At 38.0% G+C, this 12,629-nt stretch overlaps 1 protein-coding gene across 1 annotated transcript in view; it reads right to left on the bottom strand.

Moving 5' to 3' along the window:
• The window catches only part of gab2 (GRB2-associated binding protein 2), a 76,360-nt gene that overhangs the window by 37,776 nt on the left and 25,955 nt on the right, over nucleotides 1–12,629 (bottom strand). The gene's annotated exons all lie outside the window — the stretch shown is intronic.

Consider the following 12,629-nt stretch of genomic DNA (forward strand, 5'->3'; position numbering starts at 1 on the left):
GGGGGCGGGGCATTTTGTCGGGGTATTTCATATCGCGATATACGGGCTTCATGTCGCGACATGGGTGCAGGTGCGTCTGTCATATCGCAATATGTGGGCTCCATGTCGGGACATGGGGACGGGGGCGTTTTGTCGGGGCATTATATTGCGATTTATGGACAGTGATGCGCCAGTTGCAGTGGGTATCGCGCTGTGATCGTGATGCGTGCACTCCTATTGTGACATGCAATCGGGGTCGTGAACGCGCTGTGGATGCCATGACATTATTTGTCTGCTATTCAGTATTGACCTCAGTGCGACTTCTCTTAGATTGATCAGTAATAGGAAACCAATGGATGTGTTACTTTATATCCAGCGTGTTCATACAGCACACACAGTTAACCGGGGCTACAATTTTTGGACCAGGAAGAACATCCATCACCTGTGTATCTACAGTACATGTTCTCGGAACTTCCGCTGTGGCGCTTGACCCAATCAGAGTGTCGATTCTCACTCTTCACCCAATCGCGGCCCGAGCTGTTCGGGGGTTTAGCCAATCACGGGTCTGAGAGCTGTTCAAGCCGGCAGCGCCAGGTGGATCGGCTTGGTTACGGTCATTGAGAAGCTGCTTTTAACATGCTTTACTTATTTGCTAAGTAAGTACATCGGCTTGTTTTTTTAAAAAACACACTCACGTCTTTATTGATTCACAATGATTCCGTACTCTTCGAAATAAATACATTTTTATTTGCAATATAACTGTCTCCGCTGCTTTCTGTAATGAATACATGGTATTGAACAATTTTAATCGTATATTTGAGGTAGGGGAAACACCTTCAGATCTGCTTTGTATTTCAAAAATGAATAGAAATGCAAAGTGTATGATCATTATATTATTATGATCGTGCTTTCAATTTTGGTTTTTATTGTTAAATTATATCGATCTGGAAACTAAAAATGTGAATATGGGCTCTCGTGTTGTACCAGCGGTAATTTGGAAACTGGTGTCTCTTCACCAATGAAAGGAGTACACAAGCAATACATTTTCTAGAACATGGTTGAAAATTAAAAGAAAACACCTAACCCAATGAACTAATATAGTAACTCCTCTCTAAATGTAAGACTGTTTATTCGTGTAAAGGCTGCAAAGTCTGGGGTCAACTGATCAAAAGATCACAACTGAAAGATCTGGTAGTCGTGTCTTTGCTGTTTTGTACGTCACAGAGAGACATCACAGCCAGGAAAAGAACGCGCTATTTTGAATTATATTGAAACATCCACCCCACCCGACCAGACAGACTCGGAAAACAGATTGGCCCCATTGTTTTCATAACAATCAGGAGTTCAAGTACGGATTTTATTAAGGATGTAAACGTCCTTGTAGATAGTCATGTGAGCAGCACAAACGCTACTTACAGCGACACAAACCGGCACAAAAGTATCACTAACGAATGAGACCGGTTTGGTTTCCCTACGACATTGTATTGGGGCTGGGTGACTTCACGACCTCGAAAAAACAAGGCGCTATATCTCGGAAACGAAAGCAGCACAAACGCTACTTTCAACGCCACAAACCGCCACAAACGTAGCAAAAACGAATGAGGTGGGTTTAATCGTTTGTGCTGTCTTTAGGGGGGGCAACTTCACGGAGCTCTTTTGGACAGTATATATCTTACAAGTGCATACATACAGTATACTGTATACATCTCGCTGCATTTATACTTACATAAAATATTATGTAAAATATTGCTAAGCATTAAGGTAACCATGTGTACAACTAAACAAATTATCATGTAGACATATCTTCAGCTAATAAATACTCTAATAAATAAGGCCTCTGATGCAGTGGGTCTTAGATTACATCCTCAGTTTACTGTAAGAACTCTGAGCAGAGCACTGCTGGAAAACCAACTGCAGATCATTACAGCATAGCATATCCAATTGTAATCAATACAGTGTCGCATGATGTGATACATTCCAGGAACAGAAGAATTTCCTAGTAGATGTACTGTATCATCAAATACAACTGAAATTGCAAATCACTGGTCTTGGCACTTGGTCAGTTATACTTATATAAAGTAAAGTGCAGGAAAGCTTGCATATCTGTATATCCTTCATTAAAAAAACACAAAACAAAACTCTGTATTAGCCAAAGACACTTTTGATATAAAAGGGCCTTTACAGAAATGAGCAAATTTCCACTGAAATGTAAACAGCATCGCACAAATGCCTCTGAAGGGAAGTTTGAATGTGTTTTCCAATAAATCTGGTTGATAATGATGTAATATTACCTAGGAAACTTGCTTCTCAGAAGTTGAAATCAAAGCAATCAAGGATGATCCAGCTTAAACCGACATGCAAGGATACACATTTATCCCGCTAACAAGTAAACCATTAAAAATATTTTGAAATACAATACACTGGGTTTCTCTGTATGCTGTTGAGAATCTGAAAGCAAATCTTACCTGAGACAGAACAAAATGAAAGTGTAAGAAACCCTGAGCTACGTTTGGTGACTACCACTTCGAAAGAAAATACTGATTGTGCTGGCATAGCTGTGTCACCTTATCAGAGCCGGAAGAAAACACTGCACTCGGTGTTAGATCTTGATTGTATTGCCTCAGAGTTCCAGCTGTGTGTAGCAGTTTGTTCACACATTTCTGCAGCACAGCAGCTTGGAGTTTGGCCAGTGTTTACAATGACAGGTGTCCAGGCCAAGCCACCAAACACTGACACCCTTGTGGCAGTCACTTTAAGGAACAAAGACAGACTTTTTCTGTCACTGCAGCTTTCAGATTACCTAAGCCTGTGACAAACACATATTAATGAGAGACTGAGAGAGCTAACAGTTGAGCCAAATCCGGTTCATCTAGGATGATAGAAAAATAAAGCATGAATTTCAACTGCCTTTAAAATCACATTTGCAGCCAGGAGACCATTTGCCTCAACACACAAATTGCAATTATAGTTTCAGAATTTTTAAAGAATTACCTCCAGCTAGAATTACAAAGAGTAAAAAAATAAAAACGTGTGCCTTAATTTTTTGTTATATCATTCAAAAATATTATTTTGGGATGTTCAAGCATTTTTTAGAGAGTTTGACGCCTCTGAAGAAGTTTGTGCTGCTCTGTAAAGAACTGTAAAGAAAACAATGTAGCGATCTCAAAAGAATAAAATAAAAAAGAGCACTGCATCACATGGAAATGTACATACTGTACAGTATTTAAGCAAAGAACATGATACTGTACATAAGGGTGTGCCCTAGCAGTGATACAAACCAATATATGCCTGAAATGTCTAAATACAACAGTACAAAAACAGCTTGGCATAGCCATGTTATCACTGTCACACATCATATGGGCTGTATACTGAATATAGATAGATAATACTTTATTAATCCCATAGGGAAATTGATGGAGTATATGGAGTTTGAGGTGATTGCTATGGGCAACAAAATAATTTCATATGGGCAGATCTATAAAGTAAGGTGGAAAGAATAATTTCATGTATGGTTTGTAAGGTTCAAACCTTTTAAGTCAACTACACTGAAAAAGCAAGAAAAGAACAGTAGTAGTTTGTAAAGGTGGGTCAAAAGTTATGAACTATAACCTCCTCAACTTTAAGCAAAGTGTACAGTATCTGTAAGCTCATTTGCTGGCAAACCAGATAGCAGAAGGAAAAACCAATAAATGTGAACACAGAGAAGAACAGAGGGGGTTGTGTGAGCAAAAACAAGGCAGAGGGGGACAGCGACAAGACGGCAAACAAGAGCCTGTGACTTTAATGGAAGATTGAATAAACCAAACTGGCAAGGATATCAGTGTAGGCCCCAGAAAATTCTAAACTGGATGTCTACAGAAAAGATCAGACAAACAGGGAGGCCTTCTGGAAGAGGGGAAGACGGTATTAAGGAGCCTGCAGGATCAACGTGGATGCAAATTCCTGAAAGACTTGAGATTTATGGAGGAACCTTGGGAAGGTCTTTATCCACCAGTGAACTGAACAGGACTGATGACAGTCTGAATGACAAAAATGCACATTATACACGTATACACTGTACACATATTTCTGTTGGTGTGATTGCTGTGAATAGAAAAGCATTATAACGAAATCAAAGTATCATTAAAAAGTACCTGTGAGTGACTTTTTCTGAATTTCCTGTTTGTTCTAAAGTGCATCTGTCCACCCACAGAAAAGTAATAGTAGGCCAACTTAAAAAAATGGTTGTGAGATATAATTCTATTGAGTCTTATTTCAAGATTCTCTCCTGGCTATCTCCCCATTAATATCTCTCTCAATAATATCATATATATGCTGCTGCTGAGCCTTGGGAATGCTAAGAAATAAAATAAATTTAAGGAAAATAAATTAAAGATTAAATTGAAGAAATTTAAGAAAAAACAAAATGGTGCACTTGAGACACCTTTCATCAATTTCAAAGAAAAAAAGTAAAAAATAGTAGTGAGAAGATTAAGAGAAGCAAATTATCACACTATATCGATACTACATAAATACAATTGCGCAGTACACAGCTGATTAAGTAACCTGCTCATTTACAAAACAGCAACAGTCACTCTGCATGTTAAATGGATGATGAATTGGAATATAAAACAAATTGTATGGTACTTATAGTCAGGAGTGGACACTTGTAGTCCTCCCTGCACAATAGTAAAGTCTATATCATTAAAAACAGAAAAAGGCTTTTTAAATAGAAAGTCCACCCTGCATATCATTTCACAGACTCCCTGGTTATTACAGGACAGAAACGGAACGTACTGCTTGAAAGATAAACGTACCAAATATGTCATATTAATTTAAAACTGTACAGTCAAACCTATCCTTCAAGCATGTACAGTACCATCACACAGCCGGATTGCTTTCAAGAAATTCTGATTCACTCTTTTCACAACATCTAAGCAATGATTTACCCTTGATTTCTATATAGATGCTTTCCACTGCATATGAGTACATTGACTTACATTTTAGTTGAATGTAGCAAAAAATTGGACAGGAAGCCAGACTTTCATTATATAATGACTTGACTACTCCTCATACTAATAACAGACTAGGCTTTAGAGTAGTTTATGGGGTTTAATTTGTTGGTCAGGAAGAAATGAAAGGATTAGGAAGAGGTTTCAATAAGGCCCTTGTCGTGGCAATATCTTACTGTGCTATTATATGTAATCATGACTATTCTTTTATAGAACATGCTGCTCATGAATTGAGACTAAAATAAAGTTTTAATTAACAACAGAATACCTTTAAATACTTCAAAACATTTACTAGATTTTAGATGCTATTTAGTACCATTGAAATAGCAAAACCAGGCAACATTATACAGTATATTGTGGAACATTCCACAGGAAATTCAGTTTTGCATTGTATCTTATCATATATTATTAAGTAATGTGCCAACTTCTCCTAGTGCCAGTTCAACAGCTTAAATTGGGAATGATAGATAAAGAGGTTAGAGAGGCTGTGTGAGAATATACTTCACGTTTCAGCATAATTTCAAGGGTGGTGAGCTTGAGAAAAGTTAAGGGAAACTGTGACTGCAACTAGCCTTGTAATAGATTGGCTACTTCTTCCTCCTTCTTGTGAATTGTAAAGCTCCAGGGTTTGTTCATAAATTGATGTCAACTGCCTGTTAGACCTCTCTAATTTAGGAATGGTAATAGTAATCTAGTCACAGCTATCTACAGGTAGGGTGCATTCAGCTGTATTCTGCAGGTTGGTGATTGTCCTGTCTCAGTCAGAAGGTGTGTGGTTTAGATGATTGCAGATGCCTGCTGACATTGCTTTGGTACTGCTGCTGCAAATTGTGTTTTGCCACCATTCATTAAAACAGGACAGGCACAGTTCTTTCAGCAAATAAGTAGGTCAATTGGAATGCCATCCGCTCTTGCTGGGGACAACGACAGCTCATTCTTCCAAACCAGCTCTTGCTCGTGATGAATGAATTGAAGCCAGTAGTGTGACTGTCAGCTTTAGTGGTTAGTTAGAATTGACTATTCCTCTGTTGCCTAAAGAGAACATTATTTGTATCCAAAAATGGGTTAAAAACATGTTCTTTTTATTTGTCTTTAATAATCAATACTATTTTTATTATCAGATCTCTGACAGAATGTGACCAGGCACTGTGAAAGCTCGGCTTCAAATACTAAATGGCAGAGAGTTTTTTTTCAGATCCCACTCAGAATCTTCTAAATCATTTATCTGACAGCCAGCAGATTTTATTCAGATAGAAGACAGCAAATGCAGCCTTCTTAAGGGGCCTGAGTTTAATCACTGAAAACTGCTGTCAAGTTGAGTCATAAAATAGAGGGTCCTATCCAGAGAGGACACATAGTAATTTTGCTCAGAGGAACACACTTTTTAGTGTGGTCTGGTTTATCTTTTTCACTATTTCATGGGTGTGTGCTCTATGTTAATTTTAATCTATTACATATATATTGCTTAATAAACCAATAACAAAAACAAAAACCCGTTAATTAAATATGACACATCATCACAATTACGCCATTAAAATGTCATCTTTGCTTTCTTTGAAATTTCCCAGACACATGTACTATTCAAAAATCCACCAGTAGGTATTCTCATAAAATAAACACATACTACCACACATGCTTTTTAACCAAGTTTAAAGGAACATTGCAATCATTTATGTTCTGATAAAGGCACAATAGCCTAGCTGAAACTTAAATTATACTTCTCTGGTCTCCAAATAGTCAAAACAGAGACTTTGGAAAGCTTTCATCTGTGAATAAAAGCATTTCCAGATAAGACCCCTCATCCTCCAGTTCACCCACACAGAGCAGTGGCATTTATGGTTCATGAAAGGACAACTCCCTAAAAGGAGGATGTGAACCACAGTGAGTACAAGAGAATTTGTATTAGAAGAAAATAATTTACAAACGTAAAACGAAAGGTGTGGAGAATCTAACTGGTCAGACCTACAGTATAGTCTGCATACAGCTTCATACAGAATGCAGTTTTATTGGGATGTATGCTGTTATTTAAAACGAATAAACCCACAAATTATAATAAATTGGCATGCACTACAGTGCATCAGGAATGTTCATTCAAATGGAGGAAGTAGATATTTTAAGCATCCTATGAATACTGCCAATTTCAGATAAATATGAAGGCATACAAGACTGAAACACTGATCTTGCCATTGAGAAAGGAAGACAGACTTCATATTCAAGTCTAAAGAAACAAAAATCATGGCAATTGAGAATCCTGTATAGAGCATCATCATGCTGAGGTATGTGAGAGGTTCCTTCCCCTTTGCCTAATCTCAGTGGCGTCTTCTCAGAGGCGACATCACCCTGAAACTAAAAGTGGAATGATTCAAATGACACACAGACACCAAAAAATATTTTCACTCTCAGAAATGCACGGAGGATATACATGTACACAATAAGCAATAATGAATTTTCAATTAGGGGTGTCTGGTTCCATTATCATTTTAAACATTCTGTTTTTTCCCCCCTCTTGAATAGGCTTATTTAAATAAAATGTTTTTTTTTTCACTGCCATGCAGACTCTGCCTTGGCAGTGTGGCTAATAAAGACCATGGTCTGTAATCACATCTCTTTGTAATATTTCCCCTGCTTCCAGCATCTGTTTTCTTTCAGCTGTAAAGTACCTGAAATTATTGCTCTTTCATCGCAGCTTATTTAGTTTTTCCTTTCTTTGGAGGGTGTCTTTTTTTTTTACAACGGGTTATGAAGACTTTATGGTAACATGCAAAAACATGAGATTTTTTTACATTTATAAAATTTACATTTTTACATTTACATTTTTTTTTACAATATAAAAGGGAACACCAGCGTTTTTTTTCCTGTAGCTTTTCAAGTAGCTTTTCAAGATGCTTTATGGTTGTCAGGGAGTGAGAACACAACAACAAATCAGATACCCCTGAGGTGACCTTTTATGTACGTACAGTCATGCCTCAGGGCAGTACTATTGTTTTCAGAAGATCTGTCAAGGACCTGTTCCGTGTCAAATCCAGAAGGCAGGTGACTCTCTTCCCTGTGTGCTCCAATACAGAGATATCAACGGCACTGAAGTCAAACAAAGTATATAAAACAATGCCCTTCTCTCTCTGCTCAAACTGCAATTAGCCATCATCTGCAACCTGGCAGTCAAGTTCACCACCACAGATGACTAATCACAGATATAAGCAAAAGAAATGCAAAACTGCTGTCCTTGACAACAATTCGTGTGTTCAAAATAGAATCCAAATTTTAAAAATCCAGGATTAAATACATTTATCATACATTATAATTTCTTAAACTGTGCATTTACATGAACAGTGTGTGATTACCAAGTCTCAAAGAGCCTTACAATTCCAGTTAATGAAGGACTATACCCCAATTAAAAATATTAATACCATGTTCTTCACTACATATACATGAACATACACAGTACATTTCACCAGCCTTGTATCACGCAAAGACTATTACATTTGTCTGTCATTAATTATTAGCTTTGTGTACATGACTCCCAAAAGAGACCAATAACATTCTCTATTTTATGAGCTGGCAAAAAGCCCTGAGAAAAATATGAGCATGACAAAAACATACAAACTACACACTGCTCTTTGTTTGATTGCTGACTGGCTTTAATAGTGCCAAGAAGTGTAGGTCATCTCCTCAAATTGACAGAATGACATCCGAGACAAAAGGTGGCAGTGTCCACGAACAGTACTCCACTCACCAACTAATCTGTAAAAACTTTCATTGACTTTTATAAAGTACCTTTAATTACAAAAATACACATCTCACTGTCTTCTTTTCTGCCTTAAACCACAAAACAGCATTTCCATGTTTATTGACTTTTATAAAGTACCTTTAATTACAAAAATACACATCTCACTGCCTACTTTTCTGCCATAAATCACAAAACAGCATTTCCATGTTTAACCTAAGAAAGAGCATTTGATATTCCACTCCTTTCCAATTTTATTTTCTGCTTTTGTCCTGTTATCTGCCTAAAACAGCCTAGTAACCAAACTCCAGGCTTCTTAATTTGTTTCTAAAATATATCAGAACAGAAAATTCTTATAGAAACTTATTAATATAGTATAGCTTTTTAATGCTCAAACCAGGACTCAACAGAAAAATACATGAGGGATTCTGCTGAGTGAATAAGAAACATCGGGTTTTCACATACGTTCATTTTCATTGCTTTTATGAATTTGTATTTATAAACGTTTCCAAAAATTCTGCTCATAGTAGCCATAAGGTGTTCTGTAATTACCTTTACATTGACAGGTTAAGAATTCATTATTTGGTGATCAACACATAGAACCTTTCTCTCAGATTCAGAATGAACAATTATTTGTGTTACACGAGACTGATTTGGAATAGCCAACTGCGTTTTTCAGGTCTCGGCTGGCGGCTACGAACCCTGCCATCGCACACGGGGGAGAATGACAGAGAGCACAGCCCTGGACCAGAGGCTTACTGGCTGTTGGAGAAAAAGCACATCCAGCACTGAAGCGAATTGACTGACAGGCCACTGGGGTCTCTGTGTCATGAAGCTGAGAGAGCCCTGGCTCACTTATCTCACCCTGCCCTCAGTGGCGCACTGCCACTGCTGGGGGAATCCTAGCCACAGGTTAGTGACCCAGGCTCGCACGTAAGTCCAGAGAGTTCAGCCTGCACTCAGGCCAGCACCTATACATGTTTAGCCACTCAGAAGGCCCCGCAAGGAGACACTTTTGATCAAGTCAGACAAATGGACGTTTCCAAAGAAACAATTCTTCATATTCACAATTCTTCATATCTGTGCTTCCAAGACCAAACTAGCTTTTACTAGTTATGTGTACTGTAGCTGCACATCACTGTGCTAGCGTACTAATAAAAGATGTTTGCTTAACAAAAGAAACTGTGCTCATATTGGGAGTTCATACATGACCCTTACAGACAGCAGGGTTCCCAGCACCATTAAAGAAAGTCACAGTGTCTCAATTACCAGGTTTTCAAGGCACAAAATTCTACCCACGGAATATGCAAATAATAACCGCTCCAGGTCGGCACATGAAAAATGTGCTGCGAGCAACTCTGTTTGTTTACATTCCTGCTCAACAGCGCATGAGCCAAGGAACTCCCATTACTGGTCTTTCTGTAAACTCAATTTATTTTTTAGTTTTTTGCATGGTGTGTCGGTTTGAGAATGCATAGTCCTACATCTACTCTATGAGCCTGTGAATTAACTTCATTTCTGAACCGGTAAAAATAATAATGTAAAATAAATCTGAATATTTTTATCCTCCGTCTTTCGAAATTCTTTAACCATGACAAGTAGTATCTTTTTTTTCCCCAGCTTTAATCTGCCCTGACAAAAAAGAAAATCAAAGCATAAAGTCATCGATGAACTGAAGCCTGCCTTTCGCACACACTGTGACATGATCTGTAGGGGAGCCCTCAGCTGTCAAAACAAAAGAACAATTCTGACTGCGGCTTTCTCATAAAAAATATTCCTCTGTAATAGTAGGTCACCTCCAAACCCAATTGGCTAATTGCGTTTAACAATTCCCTGGTGAATTTAAAGGGGAGAAAAGCAGCTGACCCAAGTGATCTTCCCTTTATTAAAATGAATCAATCACTGAGGTGAAATCAGCTTGTGCATGTTTTATTACATGCTTAAGTCCCCATATATGACATGATGAAAAAAAGTTGATAGGAGGCCATTTGAGCAAGGATGCTTCTGTATTTGTCATCTCTGATGCAAATGGTTTTTTTTTTGAGACAGTGCATCTTTATGCAGTATACTGTAGCCCAAGCATTCAGTTACAAGAGAACTTTTGGACAGCATATCAGAATCTTGTCAAAAGAAGAGACAAATATCTTAAAGGTGAGCATATTGTATAAAGCAGTGCAGTATATTTTTTACCATAGATAAATAAGAGAGAGCATATTTCTCAAATAATTAAGTGATTTAAAAAGCACTGACAGAAAGAAATCGGTCCGTTAAGACATTAAGACTTGTTTAAGCAAACAAACAAAAGTTAATGAGGTACCTAGCTACATTTATAATAGTTCAGGTGAGTAGCTGCATCAGCATGCATCCACACCTGAAGAAGGCTCCACGGCCGAAACGTTATGTTTTCTTTCTTCTTTTTTTTTCCAGCATGGAATAAACCTATTACTTGTTCCTTTACATTTATGATATTTGAGTACATTCTTTTCATAAAAAAACAGTAGATAACTACTGTAGGTGTAAAAATTCTCCAGAGCAACCATCCTCTGCTAACCTGGATTAGTCGAAAACACCAATTTGTGCAACATAGGGTGTAAAATCAGGTTTTGTTATTAGGCAATTACTTCATAAATATTAGGAGCTGTAAAACCTATTTTCAGAAAACAGATAGGCATTTAGAACTTAGTCTTAAAAAAGTCAAAACCGAAAGGGTGCTGCATCTTTTTAGCCAGACGAAACACACATAAACATGCATGGTCTCTGGTATGTACAGTGGGTCTGTTCAGCCTGTGCATACAGTGTGGAGCACACAGTGGTTAGCCAAACCATCAATTGACTCAAAACACTTTTTGCCACATCCTCTTAAGTACTTGCAGTGTCCAGAAGGCAGCTTGTTGCAGGTTTTCAAACCCATTTAGCAAAGACACCTCAGGTCTTCATGGACCTCTGGGATGCAATACCTGTTCATCCCAATCCATCAAGGTTTCTATGGTAAAAACAGATTTATTCCTTGATTACTTTGGAAAACAGGTAGAGAGCAGTGTTCGTAGAGTTTACTTTTTTAATTGAATGCTCTCAGATATGTATATTTCTAAAGGGTCATAAATTTATCTGGAATATACAGACATTCATTTTTCCAAACAATTCCATTCAAAGTTTGACCACTAGAAGCTATATACTGTATGTAGTAGTGACCAGGAAGTTAAAATAAATGTCTAGATAAAACCTTATATTAGTGAACACTTGAACAATCTTAATAATGTTCATGACATTTAAACAGAGGGAGGTGCGGTAAAGCTTATAAAGCTTAGTACAAATAGTGGGAACCATGGCAAAGAAAATGATGTTTAAGCATGGAGAAAACATGGAACCACAAATTTATCATCGCAAATTCTCTTAAGGGAGCGTAGATCACACACCTAAACACTTAACACAAGACAAAGCAAGGCAAGTTTAATAAGCCTGAATGGTAAAAACTGGCTTTCAGATTCAACAACAAATTTCAGAGTGAACATTCAAACTGAATGCGATTAAGGGTGAAAGAGTACTGCAGGTCTGAAATGACCTACCAGACAAACCATTCCTACAGCAAAGGGTAGGAATGGTTGAACATGGAGAGGAACACAGCCTGTGCCACATCCTCCACCTGGCCACCAGTGTACACGATGGCTAAATAATTTCAAGATGGTAAATTCTTCAAAACATTAAACAAAACAGCAGTCTTCTAATACACCTCCACAAATGGTGGTGCAGTGGCTCTGTGCCTAAGGATCTGTGCCTGTGGCTAGAAGGTTGCTGGTTCAAATCCCGTGGCTGGCAGAGGAATCCTACTCCGTTGGGCCCCTGAGCAAGCCCCTTAACCCCAACTGCTCCAGGGGCACTGTATAAATGGCTGACCCTGTCCTCTGACCCCCAGCTTCTCTCCTTGTCTGTGTGTC

This window comes from Lepisosteus platostomus, chromosome 7 (assembly GCF_059453375.1).
Source record: "Lepisosteus platostomus isolate fLepPlt1 chromosome 7, fLepPlt1.hap1, whole genome shotgun sequence".
Lineage (NCBI taxonomy): Eukaryota > Metazoa > Chordata > Actinopteri > Semionotiformes > Lepisosteidae > Lepisosteus > Lepisosteus platostomus.